This window comes from Chelonia mydas, chromosome 5 (genome assembly GCF_015237465.2).
Source record: "Chelonia mydas isolate rCheMyd1 chromosome 5, rCheMyd1.pri.v2, whole genome shotgun sequence".
NCBI lineage: Eukaryota > Metazoa > Chordata > Testudines > Cheloniidae > Chelonia > Chelonia mydas.
Genome location: NC_051245.2, coordinates 54,899,777 through 54,916,785, shown reverse-complemented (window position 1 = coordinate 54,916,785; position 17,009 = coordinate 54,899,777).

The window sequence follows — 17,009 nt, the reverse complement described above, 5'->3', positions numbered from 1 at the left end:
GGACTAATGCCATATTATAGAGATTCTAGAGCACAAAGCATCCTGGATGTTAATCAGCTATTTGTTTACCATGTAGAGATCATCTAGGTAATGTGTGGGTCACCTTGATTTGTCATTATTTTTGCTACCATTGTTAGTATTTCTAAGTGGTTATTCCCATCCTATTTCTTCTGCAATTTTTCTGATATCTAGAACAGTATAATATTATAAGTTAAAAGTATCACCAATAGGATACAAAACTGTTAGCATATTGTACTCTCAATTCCCTACTGAGTTTCTTCCTAGTAATATGAAATTAATAGGAGAAAGGCATTAATGCAATACAATGGAGATCTTACAGTTAAAATACTAGACTATTACACAGTAATAATAGTTAACATTACTGATTCTGACTAGTATGGCATTTGTATAATATGATGCAATTCTTATGTCATATAGTACATTAAAAATAAAAACAAAATAAATATCAACTCATTTTTACATTGAAGAAAAAGATATAGTACTGAGATTACTGACCAAGAGAGGGGGAAATATTACAAAATTAAAAAAAAAAACCCAAACCCTTCACACATTATGCACATAGGAATGCTAAATGAAGTCATTTTCTAGAGTACAATTTTATTATTTCTGGAGATGAGTTATAACTGGAGAGACTATTATTATCACTTATATGATTGGGGCTTATGTAACGTTTCACTGTAAACAGTGAGCACTCTTAGTAGCAAAGAATCAGAGTTCATTACAAGAGGGTTTCTCTCCATTATGGAAATCCATATTGACTTAGCTGCAGTGCTGGAACCAAAATGAAGCCAAACACAGCTTAAGTATGACTTCCATCCATAAATAAGACAGGGGGTTACTGATACAAGTCACTTCTTACTTGCTCTGCTAGCTCTGGAAGTCAAGCAACTTAAGGTCACTGTTTGCAACAATATGACTAAGGTTGTGTTAACATGTTCAATATAATGTTTAGGAATGGGGAAAATATTTGCAACAAACCACGAAATGGTCAAAATCTCAGCTTTTTTTAATGGGACCCCATTTTCACACCTAGTAGGCCCATCATCACAATTATTTTCACTAATAAAACCTGAGAGCTTTACATATGTCCAATATTTTCACAGTGAAAATACAGTGTTTTAAAAATTATAATGAAATTGTGACACCTTGGGGTGTGGAGAAAGGACAAATTTGCATGGTAAAAATGTTGTGAAAAATGTAAAAAAAAAAAAAATGGTATGCTTTTACACAGCCCTTAACATTTCATAATACCTGTCCCGGCCACAAATTGTTCCTTGTTACTCAGAGATCTGATCTTCCAGACATGCATATGAGTAAATTTGCTCCCGTGAGTAGTCCCATTGAAGCCATATTAGTGTTTGCAATATTGTGCCTAATGTTTGTTTTGTAATTCTACATACACACAGTGGTTTCCGATTAGTTCATTTTATAAATCAAATAAATCAGACTAGAGCTAGAAGATCTGTCCTGGTTTGGGCATGATGCCATTAAATGTGAAGTGAGGAAGAGACTTTATTTATGCAATATCATTCCCACACAATGTCATACCTAGAGAGGCTAACACCATTATATCTTTCTGAAAATAGTATTTTCAAATTAACGTTATTGCTATATAAGATCTCCAAACTGGTAGCCTAATATGATGGGACAGAAGAAAGGAGCTGCACAAGAAAATCAAGGGTATATAATCCCTTCACAGAGAGAATATAATCTGATAAACGTTAAATGTGTCTCATTCCATTCTCATTTACTTCTATGCAAGTCAAAATTGAGGTAATTATATCCTTATGCTCACCATATACATAACAAATTATTACTAAAACTGAAGGCTGGAGGATACACAATAATTATCGATCAATGACTCAGTACAATCAGTACTGTGTACTGCACTTTCCAACAATAAACCTGTAAAAAGTCTTTTACAAAAACTGGTGCAGGTAGTCTGCCTAATGGAATACATTTTCAATGTCCCCAAGCCTTCTCAAGCCCTGAATTTGCAATCAGATAAGTGCTTTGATATCAAAGTGGCACTACAAAGGCTTCAGGTCTGAGCTACCAGATCTGACTGTAGCATCAAGGCCTAGTATTGAACCAACAACTGCAGCTGCCTCTCTCTGCCTAATAACCCAATTTGTAGATTGTAGAGAGAGTTCGTCAGGGTTCGTCCCACTCTGGAGCAGAAGGAAACCACACCACCTCCCTTAGTCCTTGCACGGCCCCTTGGGGAATCAGTCAGGTCGCATATGTCCTGGCTCAAGCCGTCCAGCGGGGGGCTGAGCATACACAGGTAATAATTCATAGATAACTAGCCCAGGCCCTGGGTCAGGGCAGGGCAGTAAAGAGTCATAGCTCGGGCCCTTAGGCAGGGGCTGAGCAAACACAGGGAACAATTGGCAGTTAATAAGCCCAGTCCTTGGGTCAGGGAGGGGCAGTAAAGAGTCACAGCTCAGGCCCTCAGGCAGGGGCTGAGCAAACACAGGTGAAGAGCACACCCAGGCTTCAGGCTCTGAGTGGCCTAGGAGACGGGGAGACTGCCACCCACGCATTGGGACGCAGGCCTTCCCACTCCACTGCATCCCAGCCGGGGCCCTAGCATCAGCCAAAGGCCCACTGCTGAGTCAGTGGGGATCCCGGCCGCAACACACTGACATGATTGTTGGGTTGGCTGCCCCCAGGCTACTGCCCAACTCCCCCTCTGGAGGTACCTGGGTCAAGGTGAAGTCCTCAGGGGGGGTGATCACCATTGGATCCTCAGGGTAGCTGGCAAGGGGTAGGCTCAGGGACTCTTCGGGGTAGCTGGCGAGGAGTAGGCTCAGCAACTCTCCCACACACTGGTCCACATCTAGTATTGGCTGGTCAGGCCAGTCTCCAGGTCTGCCGCTGGTTGCTGGAGTCTCCCCAGCAGGAGCTAGGCCAGAGGTGTCTGGCCTCTCCAGCAGCTGCCTCTCGAGTGAGCTCCGGGGTTGAGCTCTTATACTTCCTGTCCGGCCTCTGACCCTGTGGGGGGCGGACTTGGAGTGCTCTGGCTCCACCCACTCTGGTGTCTGGCGGAGCTCGTCCCTCTCCGGGGCACCGCGGAACCACACCGCCTCCCTACATAGATGCAAACCTTGTTTGCTCATGCCAAATTGTGAGTATGGTGCTGCAGACTACTTTTGAAAATTTGATCCCAAAAGTCTTCAGCCAAGGAACAAAGATTTTAAGAGCAATGAGAAAATGATCAATTTAACTGCTTTTAAATTGTGGGAACATAATAGCTTGTCACAATCTCACCGCTAGGTATTTATAAGGCGTCTATCACATTGGTATTTGGGTTTGTTTGTTTAATTTGAATAAATGACTTCATGGAATTTAAAATGAGATAAAAGCATACCTATGAATAACAATCTATTGGCAAGTGACAAAACAGCAGCATTTTCCAAAATCCTGAACTGCTACACCACTTTGTCCCATTCCTAGGGATCTCACATAACTCTCACTTGCACATCTATATTATTCTTTGAAAAAGGAAGATATTCTTCCCAGAACACATCTGTCATTCATTTTATAAACCCGATGTGCAAATGAAGCACTTTCAGTTATGTCAACATAACAAGCCCATCTCTGAAAACAAAGGAAAAATTGCCAGCTAGTGTATCTGGATAATTTTGAATTAAAAAATAACCAAGTTAATTCATTTAGAAATGTAGCTACTGTTCATGTTCATTACTTCTTTTTGACAAAAATGTCATGTTTTTAGCATAATAGTTTAAGGTGAAGCATGGGTTATTTTGCATAGCAAGAACAAAATATGGTGTACCTGGCAGTGTATATGAAATGAAGCCCCACACAAAGAACAGAACACATCCACCACAAAGTTGCTATTTGATCAGAATCATTTGGGTTTAACATTTGCTGATTCAAGATTTCAATGGGCCCTGGAACACCATAAACCATTATATAGGAGGCCTTTAAATTTAATTTATATGGGAGGTACTAAGAGTGTCATTAATTTACACCGAATCAATATTTTCTCTCTCTCTCTCTCTGTGTATATAAATATGTATAATATATTTGAGTGTATATCCTGCCACTCCATTCTATCTGCACAGAGCCCTGATTGCAGTAGAATCAATATCATTCTGTTGTGAAGAGAGGATAGAAGGATTTGGGAAGCCTAAATGGGGAGAGGCGGGGGTGGATATAATGTCTCTGGCAAACCCAGCATGTCATACACCACCATTCTGTAGTGTCCCTAATTTGCAGCAGGAGCCAATTGATTTGCAGTAGTGCCAGCCCATCATCTACGCCCCTCCTGGAAAAAGGGGCATAACAGTTGCTGAGGCTACAGTTGTAGCCCCACAATGGCTATACTATTGCTGTTTAGCGTGGTGTCAGAGGATTTCCTCCCACAGCTCCATCAGATCTCCCTAGGGCATTGTTCTTATCTGGTTGTTGGGACTGGATTTTCCCCAGAATGCATATTTATTTATATTTCAATATATGAAACATTATAGTGGCTCTGAATCATGTTGGCTGTTACATACTTCAATGAATGGGTCACCACCTCCCTACCTCCCTATTTTTTTTAGAAGCCAGAACTTCAAAAGAGGAGAAATTAAATGCAAAAAGCTTGTTAGATTTAAACTGTGAGTGTGTGATAAACAGATAAAAGCAAGGAAGTACTGGCTGCTGCATCATTATTGAACCCATGTGGTGTGCGGTGCGACATTTACTATCTAAGTGGTGATCGAAGACCACTGCACCTAAGCACAACAAAGAAGGCCCAGAGAAGAGCATTAATAATGATTAGAGACATGATGATTCTTACTGCAATGAGACACTACAAAGATGGCTTACTTAACCTTGCTAAGAGAAAGAAAGGGCTATGACTGACTAAGGTAAAATCAGGAAGGGTGTAGTAGAAAACTGATCAGTTACTTCTTTTTGCTCTCCCACAGTGCAAGTCCAAGAAGGTAATCTAAATGAAAAAGAAAGGTGGCAAATGTAAAACAAATACAATGAAATCTTCTTTGTGCAATGTATTACAGTCAAACTGTGAATTCAAAATGTATTACAGTCAAACTGTTAGAGGTCATCACAAAAATAATTCAACAGGATTTTTCAAAGGATTGGATAATTTTATAATCTTTTAACATTTGCTCTTATGCAGGTGAAGAGAATGATACAAGGGAAATCAGACCTCAAATGTGTCAGGCAATAAGCTGATTGCCTGCAGGCGTTAGGCAGGAATTTTATCCCCATATCATTACTCAATTGGCAAGATGCATTATGGTGGGTGCGGTACAGCATTTCTCTGAGGCATCACGTATTACTGGCCATTGTCAGAGGCAGGATACTACACTTAGCAGACCAAGAAACAATTAGCATCATGATTTGAATGTTAGTTAGTTTTGCGATATGCTCTTTCTGAAGAGATAACATAATCACACCACAACTCAGAACTTAATCGGACTGCTTGACATCCTCAAGCTCTTTCAGTGGCATGTTTAAATGCAAAGGATGGAACACACCTCTCTAAGATAGTCCTGACCAAAGTAAAGCCATAGTACGCATACCAACTGAAGAATACATCACAGATACCACTTTAAAACCTAATTTCATTGACTTGAGGACAACTGGGGTAAAATTAGTCAAACCCAATGAGGGAGTCACTACAAAGATGTGTTTATCTTTCCAGTATGATACTGTCTGTATTTGAAATACCTCAGCTCTGAGAGCATGCCTACTGTCAGAGTCTATTGACAACACCCTTAATCACCAGGTTCCCTGCATTTCTGTGCTTCACTCCCTCTCTCTGGTATTTTTAATATATTTTGCTTCTGCTTTCAACTCACCCACAAAGCTGTCAATTTTCTGAAATGCTCCTGTCTCTCTCTGTATGTCTACATTTTGGGTGATATCTAGATAACTCAAATGAAAGGTATAGCATCCTATTGTAAAATTGAGAATAATCAGGTTAGCCAGCCCATTTTTATACATTTTAAAGTAGTTTTTAAAAGTTAATTTATCTGTGTACTGTGCTACAATTAACTTTTCTGGATAGTGAATGACAGCACTGATGGCCTGGGGAAGCAATCAACAGTCTTTATGGAGCACTGGTCTTCTAGTCTGAATCCTGGAATTCTTGGTATTTCATTAAACAGGATTTTTAACCTCCTTTGCACTTCACTTACCCCTTTTTTTTTTTTTTTTTTTAACTTTTCCGCTATCTGTCCCACAAATGTAGTCTCTTAATGTATTGCCAGAAATATAACCCATGATTTCTGGGATAAGTATATATAAGCTGTAGATGAATGACAGTGGATTAAAACTTTTCCCCTAGCAGGTTCTTTGCTGAAAGGATGTTGCAAGTCTATCCCACAGCCTGCAGCAAAGTTGAATGCCTGTAAAAGGAAGAGGGACTACCTGGGTTGTAAGCAGTATGGTACAAAGACCATCAAAAAGATTAATTTTTTTTCTCCAGCCAGGGACACTATGTTTCACCTGCTTTTTCTATTAGGTGGGGTGATGCTTGCTGGTAGGTCTTCCCCATGGAGATTTCCATTAGTTAAACACAAGCCCCCAAGAGAACCTGCAGGTGTCAGCTCACTTCCAGTCCCTGAGGATTAGCATTCGGGCTTCAGATTGTAAACCTCTTTGTTAAGCAAACACTGCAGTGAGCAGAGCCCTCCTACAGAGGCTGAGTAATTCTTTCATTTATGGCATTGTAAACCAGGCTGGGTGCACAACACTTTCTGAAAATGAGGACCGTTCAACATGTGTCCAACTGGACACCCAAAAACTGAGGCATCCTGAATCAGTAATCAATTCTGAAAATTTAGGCCCATTTGTTTTCCCCTATTTATTTTCCCCTCCATTTAGAGACATGTACGTGGAAAGATCATATCAATTTTTAAGAGTTCACCAGCACTTATTTATTATTCTCCTCTTTGTCTCAATACCTTCGTTTGGGAGATCACAATTGGATACTGTTGAAATTATTGTAATGTCACAAAGGGCATATTATGATTTCAGGTGGGGAACACAGAGAGCGCATAGATTAACACTTGAGACTCAAAGATCGACTTTCCATACAGCTGGCTCTAGTAATTTAGAGCTGAATTCTGAAGGTGCTGACTTCAGTTTCAGGTGGTCATTCACCACCTCTCAGAACTTAGTCCATAATGAGGAAATAAATATACCAAGTAAAGGCAGAAATATTTTTCAGAGTTACCCACGGAGCCTCATCTGCTTTTTAAGAATTACACTGGATGATTAAGAGTATCAAGGGAAGGACAGATTTTTCATTAAAACCATTGGAAATCAGAAGAAACTTTTGGCAAACTCTGCATCATATTGTGTAGCAATTTTTTGAATATCTGTAGGAAAATCTGCAGAATTATTTTAAAGTAAATGCACTCAGACAGCTATGAAAACACTAGCAAATTATTTAGTACAGATTTGTATCCATACTTAATAGCTTTACATAAAGTTGACTTGTCACGCTTTTATTTATATATATAAAATCTCCTTCCACATCTCCATGAAATTTTTCATTTCCCTCCTAGAAATCTACCTTTGCCCGCCCCCCACCCCCACAAAGATCTTTCAGGCAACTTAGAATCATCTTTTTTAGTTCTTCTCCCTACTGGATTATGTGGAAGAAACAAACTCTAATCTTTCAGAGAGCATTCAGTTACATGTATCTTTTTAATGTACAATGCTAAGTGCATAGAATGACTTTTCAAGTGGACACAATGAATAAAGCATTAGGGGTTTCTATTAGAGAGAGCAGCTGGGAAATAGTTAATGCTGACATTTAAAATTGTCATTTTTTCAGCCTTCAGAGTTAGTGCCTCAGCAAGGTGAATGGCGGGAGGTTCATGCCTCTCTGAGAGTTATTGTTTCATTTTGTTTGTCTCCATAGCTGGGAACAGAGCACTGCATTCATTCACTGTCAGAGGGATAAAATCTCAATTTGTATCAGTAGAAACTTTTCCTAATCAAACTTTACATTATTCAAAACACACTGAAATCCACAGAGAACCTTAAATCCATGGTGAGATGGGAATTCTGGTAGTAGTATGTATTTCCAGTGGCCCTATTTATTTGTTGCACATTGAAGAAAGAGATTGGCAGAAACTGTACCATACCTCTTTTCAATTATATAAAATATGTGTGTACCAGTAATGTGATACTATATACAAAATACCTGTGAAGGGTCTCTTGTATTGACATATACCTCATTTTCTTAAAGAGGGTGCCATATAAGTCCTGAGATAGACAGATTAGATAGATTTATATGGCTACAAGAAGAATGGTTAATTATGTGGTTTAAATGGCTCCACATTTATTCACTGCATGCACCATCTTGTCATATACTCTGTAATCATGTAAAGGCATATTAGACTACATTTTGAAAGTACTGTGGGGGTAATTACATGCACAAATCCCAGAAATAATGAAATTTATTAAAAGCTTGCCTCACGGCTTTGAAAATATACCACATTATGCCATACACATCAAGGGGCTACTCCTTTAATTTCTCGGTGACTTTATCCTCCCATGGAAAATCAGATTCCCTCTAGGGCACTTTTTTGTGAATAAATACAGTGCTGTGTGGCACCTGTGGAGTTTGCTATGTGGTCAGGAGATTTCTATCCTTTATGGAGCTTGAAATCTGGGTATTCATGAGGGAGAGAGAGTCTCTAGGTTTTGGGCTGTTTCATGCTCAGTGGGGATGACTTAGTTTCACACACAAATATATGCCCAGATTCAAACATGTTTGATGACATACTTACTATATTGAGCTCAGTATATGTATCTGTATTGGGACCCAATCCTGCATCTAGTGAAGTGAATTTTGTCAAGTGAGTTTTGTGCACACTTGAGTCTAGGATCAGGCCCTTCATAATGATCTATTAAGGGATAAGTCACTGCTCTGTACTTGAGACGTTACCACATTGCACTAAACAAATTACAGACAATAGTACAACTACAAAAAATGACTCATAAAATCCTATATTGAAATAATTATAATACTTACCATTTGTCTAGCACTTCACAGCTTCAAAGTGATGCACAAACATTAATTAATTACTCACAACACTCAGTGAGGGCACACTTCTGTTGCTGTGTAATAAACAATAAGGTGATTCCCTCCAACTGGGAAACCCATGAAAAGGTCTTTGGGTAGAAAAGGTCTCTGGGTAGGTCTCAATGAATATCCCCTCACAGAAATTCCCTTCACTTGTAGATCACCCTGGTGGACTGATACCTCCCATTTGGGAAACACCACCAGCTTCCCCTCAAATCTGGTGGTTCCCGGGGGATCTGCAGGACACCTGTTCCTCCACACTATCTCTGGGTCCCCAGCAGCCCCAGCTACCTGGCAGCATGGCTTCATTGAAGCTGAACTACCCTACCTCCCCACAGCTTCAGCTGCCCCTCAAGACCTCTGTGGTGGTCTACATATGAAAGTTATATATAGCCTGAAGCTGTATGATCTTTTCTCACTACATTTCCATAAGACTGGAGGGAAGATGATGTGCACCCCATCGTGCCACCCACTTTTCTTCCCAGTCTCCTCCCCCATCATTGGCTTCACACAATATGGGGAAGAATTTGCAGCGGCTGGGGGATAGGGAAAAGTGCTGTGAGGGCAGCTGAGCCCCTGTTCCATGAGGAATGAGGGGTGAATATTAGCACACAGAGAGCCCCCACTCTGTATGGATCTAGAGAATGCAATCTGGCCCAAATGTAGGAAAGTATAATTCTCCCCATTGCACACCCAAAGAAAACAGATACAAGGAGTTGAAATGACATGTCCAAGACCTCACAACTAGCTCTTGGCCAAGCCAGGAATGAAATGCTGGACTTCCTAAATTCAAATTCCTCTAGATCACAGCCTCCCAGATTTACAAAGGTAGGTCGATATTTGGCCACATGGAGAAATAAAAATATGATTCAAATAAATGTTTTAAATGCCCTGTGAAAATGAAAAGACAATTTCCCTAATTTTTTAAAGCAGGTTATGTAAATGACCAATCATTGTAAACCCTTTCTAGGTTTAAAGTGCTCTGCTCTCTTTTCTCTCTCTTTTTCCATGGCAGAAAACATGGTTATTCCACAAATGTAGCAATCTATGTCTTTTGTTCTTGCAGAATCATGTCAATACACACTTCAAATATATTTGAATACGTCCTGCTCTCCTCCTGAGAAGAAAAGCTCTTAAAAAATGTAAGCTGTTGATATTTAGAGAAACAGTAATTCTATAGGGCTGATCAGCCATGCAATTCTGGATATGCTAACAACTCATTCATTATGTTAAAATGTTTCCCTCCATTACAGCTATTTTTCTACTGCTAATAATCTGTCAGCACTTTCATTCTATATCCTGATTATCAGCAGTTTGCTGCAAAATATCTTCAAAAGTACCAAAATTTTGGATGTTGTCAGAAGAAAACAGAAAATTTTGCACAAGATTAAATGCATTAAAGCAGGCAGTATAAAGTAATGTGTAAGTGGTTTGAAAAAATGCTTGGTAGGTGTCAGTGGGTTGAATTTGTTTTGGAACTCATAAAGAGTAAAATACACCCAAGCTGCACATATTATAAGGCTATATGTTATCTCAGGGGCTCTAGGACATGTCCAAAGTAACTACACGATCTTTGCTTTTTGTTATTAGAAATGCTAGAAAAATGTAAGGGTTGATTACCCTCTCACTTTCACCAATGTAAATCAGGATTAATTCCACTGAGGTCAAAGGAATTAAACTGGTAGAAAATCAGTGTGAATGAGAGGAGAATCAGGCTCCTATGTTTATACTTTTTGCTTTATGCTGAGCCATTATTTTCTTTTTAGGGACCAATCCTAAAATCCTCAGACAGGCACAGTTGAACTCAATGGGAGCTGTGCCTGGTTAAAGGTTATCCCCAAAGGGGAAAAATGGAGTTATGCCCTTTTTTGCTTCTTTAAAATTTGTAAATAAAGCCTGAATGTTTGTTTGTTCCCTCCCTTGCTCAGTGACTCTTTTTTTTTTTTTTGGTATCAGAAGTCCAAACCTTATCTACTCCTTTCCTCTTGTATGATTCTATGGTCAGTTGGAGAACTAGCAGGAGGAATAGGCCACCCCAGATACCAAGCTAGCAAAAGCTGAGATGGGAGCAGTTTCTATTCAGACTGTTTAAAACTCTTTTCCGTTTTTGTTAATACCTGTTTAACTAAAATGCTACCTAAACAGTAGGAAGAAAAAATGTATGTTAATGAGCCAGCTCCCTGACAAATTAAGCACTGAGAGAGTGCTTAATTCACGATACACATTGAAACCTCCAGCCGTAACTGTTAAAGACACTTCTCAAGAATTCTTTTCATGAAAAAAATATTCTGTCAGAGACATGAGGACTGGCACTCATTCATCTCTGTTCCCCAGTATAAAAGGACTGGACCTAAAGACAAAAGGCCTTATTCATGCCAGGAATACACTGTAAGTTTAGCTCTCCCTCACCCTTTTTTTTCATTTTGGAATTTTGTGATTATATTTCAAAGCACCACAGAAAACCCTTACACTGTTTGCAAGCATATGGTAGACAGTTATATTTTAGATATACCTCAAAATTACCCCACATGGAAGGGGTAGGGCAACCCTCTGCTGCACTGATGTTCAAGGTTGGGGAAGAGAGGTTAAAGAGACTCTTCCTCCAGAATAAGCATGCCAAATCAAATAGCTCCATAAAGTAAAGATAAATACTGGATCACAGGGCTCGCTAACTCACCAGACAACCAAACATGCCCCCACTGGGGTATTCATTATTCTGCAGGAAGAGACGTGTTTATCCCCCATGCTTAGCCAGCCAGTGGGAAAGCTGCCATCAGCAGCAACCATTAAGCAGCAAATTTTGGATGTGCACATTCGTTGTGCTCACAGATACATCAAAATATGTCCCATAAGGCACTGCCAGACCTCCTTGTGGGCACCTTCCTCCTCTCTTTTCCAGATTATGCACCAGGTAGTGTCTTTCATTCCTTGTGCTGTGTCAAGGGCAGGGTCTGGCCCCTCTTTTGCCTCTATAAATATGATCATCAAGGGCCCAACCCTTGAGACTAACACAGTCAAAGCTCCTATTGAGGTTTACAAGAATTTTTCCTGATTAAGGACTGAAGGAGTTCATACAATAGGATAACTCATAGGAGAGAAATACTGCAATCAAGATGTTATTGAGTTATTTTTTCTCTTTTATTAATAAGGGCTGACATTTAACAGGTACTTCACACAAATACAAAGTATACAAGTACATCCTGTATACAACATTTATTAATCTGGCTCTCCTTTATAGAGTTTCTTTTATCAATATTCCAATTCTAGTACCACCATATTCTTTTATTGAAATGTACTAAACCTACAATCTCTATTTAGTGCATTAAAGATTGCTTGGTGTTTATTACAGCTGTAAACATTTAATGGTTGATGATTAAATGCACAGTGAACTTATTAAATCCTGCAAGATTTAATTAAATGTACTTGGCAAGAGATGGAAAATTAAAATTAGTTTTAATAATTCTGCATAATATGTAATATTTCTTGAATAGGTGCATATAATACTAAAAAAGATTTTCTATTTGCTCCTATTTTTACATTTCAAGATTTAATCCATTTCCTTTGTTTCTCTCAAATACACCCCACTCTCACCCAACACATCATGAGCTGATTTAAGGGAAAAAGGTGGAACAAACTGACACGTCAAATAATAAATAATGCCATTGGTATGGAGTGTCCCCTGTCATATATCCTCGAAATATTTCTTTAGTTTCTTTAAAGAAATAACAACAGTATTTGAATTAAGAAATAATGTTACCCCAAATAAGTAAGTTAATAGCCAAACTACCTAAGGCATTTTTGCCTTTTTCTTTGATCCCACAGGTTTTGTCTTGCATTGGATTCATAGGCATGGTTGGTACCAGAATTAGAAACACTGTTCGTTATTCAGTTTCACTATCATATCATTAGACATTATATGTGGAAGAAAACGTATCAGCTTCACATCCTCTGCATCACATTATTGTATGTTACACTGAGTCAATGTAATGTGTACGTTTTGTAATTTAGTATTGTTAAAATCCAGTCATTTAAAATTTAGAGGTTCTGTGTATAGCTTGAAGCCACATATAATCCTGTATTTTCTCCTATCCTATATGTTACATTTCATATAGTTTAATGGGAGATACATTGATTACACATACCATTTCACATGACTTTTATATCAACTGTTATCATGCATTATGTTTGTTTTAGTCTCTTTTTTTTTTTTGATTACAGCTTTTAAAAAGACTTAAATATGTTCAGTTCTGCTTTAGATTCTGACCATCCCCAGGTCCATCACATCTGTAAGGTTTTTGGATCAGAACCATTTGTAACAAGCAAGTGTTAGCTGTGATCCTCATATCCTGAAGTAGTTAATTTTAAGTGACTAGCAAAAGCTATCCTAAAGGCATATAATTCACCTCAAATGAGGATAAAGAATAAGGAGAGATGCTATTTATTTGTACCAAATTAAATAAACAAACTATCCTCTGGTCTCTAAATTCATTGTCCTGGTTAGTCCTTTATTAATTCTCTCCTGTCTCCTCTCCTTAGAGAATGAAAGGGTCTCTCCCCCATCCCCTTTTAAATGTAATTTTAGGCAGAGTAAAAAAAAACACCTATAGATAACTTATTCAGTGAGTAATTGTTTTTTTTCCAGATCATATCACTACTGAAAGAGAAGATCGTGATGGTGAGAGATCTACAGTACTGCAGTGGAATTGTGCAGACTTCAGTAGCACATTCCATATATATGCAATGGTTTCTTATTTACATGTTGCTCATGTTTATGCAAGTTAAAGACAAATACAGAGGCTGCTGCTTTCTCCAGGAATCACAGATACTGGTCAAGGCTACAAATGGCAGCCACAATCAAGCTTGTAATTTATTTTTCATGAAAAGCTAGGCGCACTAATGGGTGTGGGGGGGGGAGGAGGGGAAATCTGAGCAATTTGCTTTGAAAAGATAGCACACATTTTTCAAAAAACAAATACTCTATATTCAATTCAGCTTTAGTTGCTTTCATGCTATAGGAATTCTGCTGGTGATGAAAACGCTGTACAGCCAATCAAGCTGCGGTGCTATAGAGCCATCCGAAGTAGAAGCCTAGTGTTTAAAATAACCGTTATGAATTATTCATTAAGAGTCAATGTTTATGCAAATTACAGAAGCATGTGCCCACCTGACCACTATGGGTTAATAAAATAATAATAATAATAAAACACACACACACAAAAACCAAAAGGAAAACTATCAAGCTTTAAGCATTCTCCAGGACCTATATAATCAAATGATAATACTCTTTCATTAAATGCATCAAAGAATTACAATCCTTACCTGGTTAGCTTTGTAGGGCCCTCAGATTTTCTGGATGAAATAACTGACTGTGCGTGCAACCAATAAAACTGAACTGAAAAGCTGATTAAGGGCACTTACTTAATGCAAAGCCACTCACTGAATATTCATATGATGCCTGTGTTTATGCAAATTAAAGCAAAAGAAAGCCCAAGGGGATTGGTTGCCATAGCCCACAAACACGGTGTACAGCAGAAAAATAGAGAATAGTGACAAATAAATCGTGAAATTCATAGCTTGGAAACAGCAAAGAGGAGCATAGTAAAATATTAAAAGTCTTACGTGAAATACAGTTTTAAAAGCTTCATCTAATCATATCATTTTAGGCCTATCAGGTATTTTTCTACCATGTAGTAATCTGTAATTATCATCTTTCCAAGAGATATTGTCACTAGTGTTTGTCAGCTTTATTTATCCTGTAACTATTTATGTAAGCAGAGTCCCTCAGAATATCAAGTAGGAGAAAAAAATAATTACAACAAAAATGATAGTGTAATACATTAGGAACAAAACCCATAGGCTTGTGCTACACTTTATTAGGTCTTTCATGTGATTCTGTCTTCATGAGCAAAATGATGGTGAAGAGGAGAGTGAGTCAGTGAGAGTCTGCTAGAAATGGAATTTAGCTCTTTGGTTTCTTAATTTTGATACATAACTGCTTCATTTCAGATGCCGCCATGTTTTATATGATATAGCTAATCTTATTTGTTGCATAGACTTACTTTATTTTCTAGATCTAAAATGGTTTTAAAAAGAATGAGCATTTATATTATTAAAAACCAAAAGTATGTGAAATGTATATACAATATGCTGTCTCATAATCAGGACAAAATGTACTCATGCATGTTCTTAATGCAGCCATTAGTACTATTAATAATATTTTTTCTGAGATATATTTTAAAATCAGAATGATTCAGTATATCAGCATTGTTATTTTCCTGATAAGCAAGTAATGTATGAAAATAGAAATCATGCCCCGCTCATATTTAATTTCTTAGAGTTTAGCTTTATCCATCTATTTCAGTCCACAACAGATTACATTTTCAATAATAGCTCCCCTTTGTAGATAACTAATTATTAATAATGCCATTGTAATTGAAAGTTTTAGAAGTGTCTCAGAACTCAGGTTTGATTATTTTTCATCAAGGACCGCGAACGGAGGTTCGATAAGTACACACAGCTTTTAAGTCTCATACAATTTCTTTGGATATCTATTGGCTGATACTAACACTTACCAGGTTTTATTTTTTATTAATTGATTCATCAAAGATACAAATAAACACTGTTCACTGGTTTGTTTGTACCATCTGTTGGTCTTTTTTATTGTTTAGACTGGTTGTGATGAAATGCATATGTTCACACAGAGTGAAATCGTGGCCCCACTAAAGTCAACAGGATTTTTGCCATTGACTTCATGGGGGTCAGGATTTCACATCTTGTTTGTCTAAGGGCATAGTGTTTATTCCATAGGCTTCTACTTGCCTTAAATAAGGCATTTACACTTCTCCCCCATTGTGCTCTCTCATATGAGAATATGTATCCTGACAAACTCGAAAAGAATTTTACATGGGAACACTTGCTGGAAATCACAAGTCAGGAATTTAACACTTTTCTCAAACTCCAGATGCCTTTAGAAAGATTCTACCTCCATCACTTGGAATTATTCTATCTGCTTTTGGATTTTTTGTAGAAACACCTATAACTAAACATTTTTTCAAGAGTAAGGTAATTAACCATTGGAACAATTTAACAAGGGTCATCGTGGATTCTCCATCACTGGCAATTTTTAAATCAAGCATGGGTATTTTTCTAAAAGATCTGCCCTGGGAATTATTTTGGAGAAGGTCTATGGCCTGCGTTATAGAGGAGGTCAGACTAGATGATCACAGTGGTCCCTTCTGGCCTAAGAATCTATGAATCTATAAGGAGTTCTTTTTCCTGTGTAGTTAAACCACTTCCCTGAACAACATAAGGACTCCTTTGCTGGTATGGGGTGTGTGTGTGCTGACATAACTATGTCAGCTATATGGTATGTTTTTTTCCACACTCCTAACTGGCACAGCTATGCTAGCAAAATTTATATAGTGTAGTCCTGGCCTTAAACTGAATGCTGGCTTTTTTCCCTCTGAGGGAATTTAAGTTTAAATACATGTGTAGGCTGGCAAAGTCTTACCTTTTCAACCCCAGCTTTAGCAGAGATGTTTGTGCATGACCTGATTCTGTGAAATGATATTTCTGCACTGCAATCCTGTCAATCCCTCACCTTTCAAGAACACTAAACCAATAAAGTAAATTATTTTAAAGAATAAAGAAACAGAGAAAATCGGATCCATAAATTGAATTCTTTGTTCTGCCAATTGACTAAATGACACTTAAGTCATCTTTAAGTGCCTGGAAAAAGTAAAAGGCATTTCTTTTGTGATGCTGATGAACAATTAGGCAATTGTAAAGCATGCAATGGCAAAGTGGAAAATGCATAGTAATAATGTTTTCCACTTTCTTCTTCCCCCATCTATTTTTATTTTTGCAACAAAATACTACAAGTGGGACGACATGGAATTTCACTCCTCCT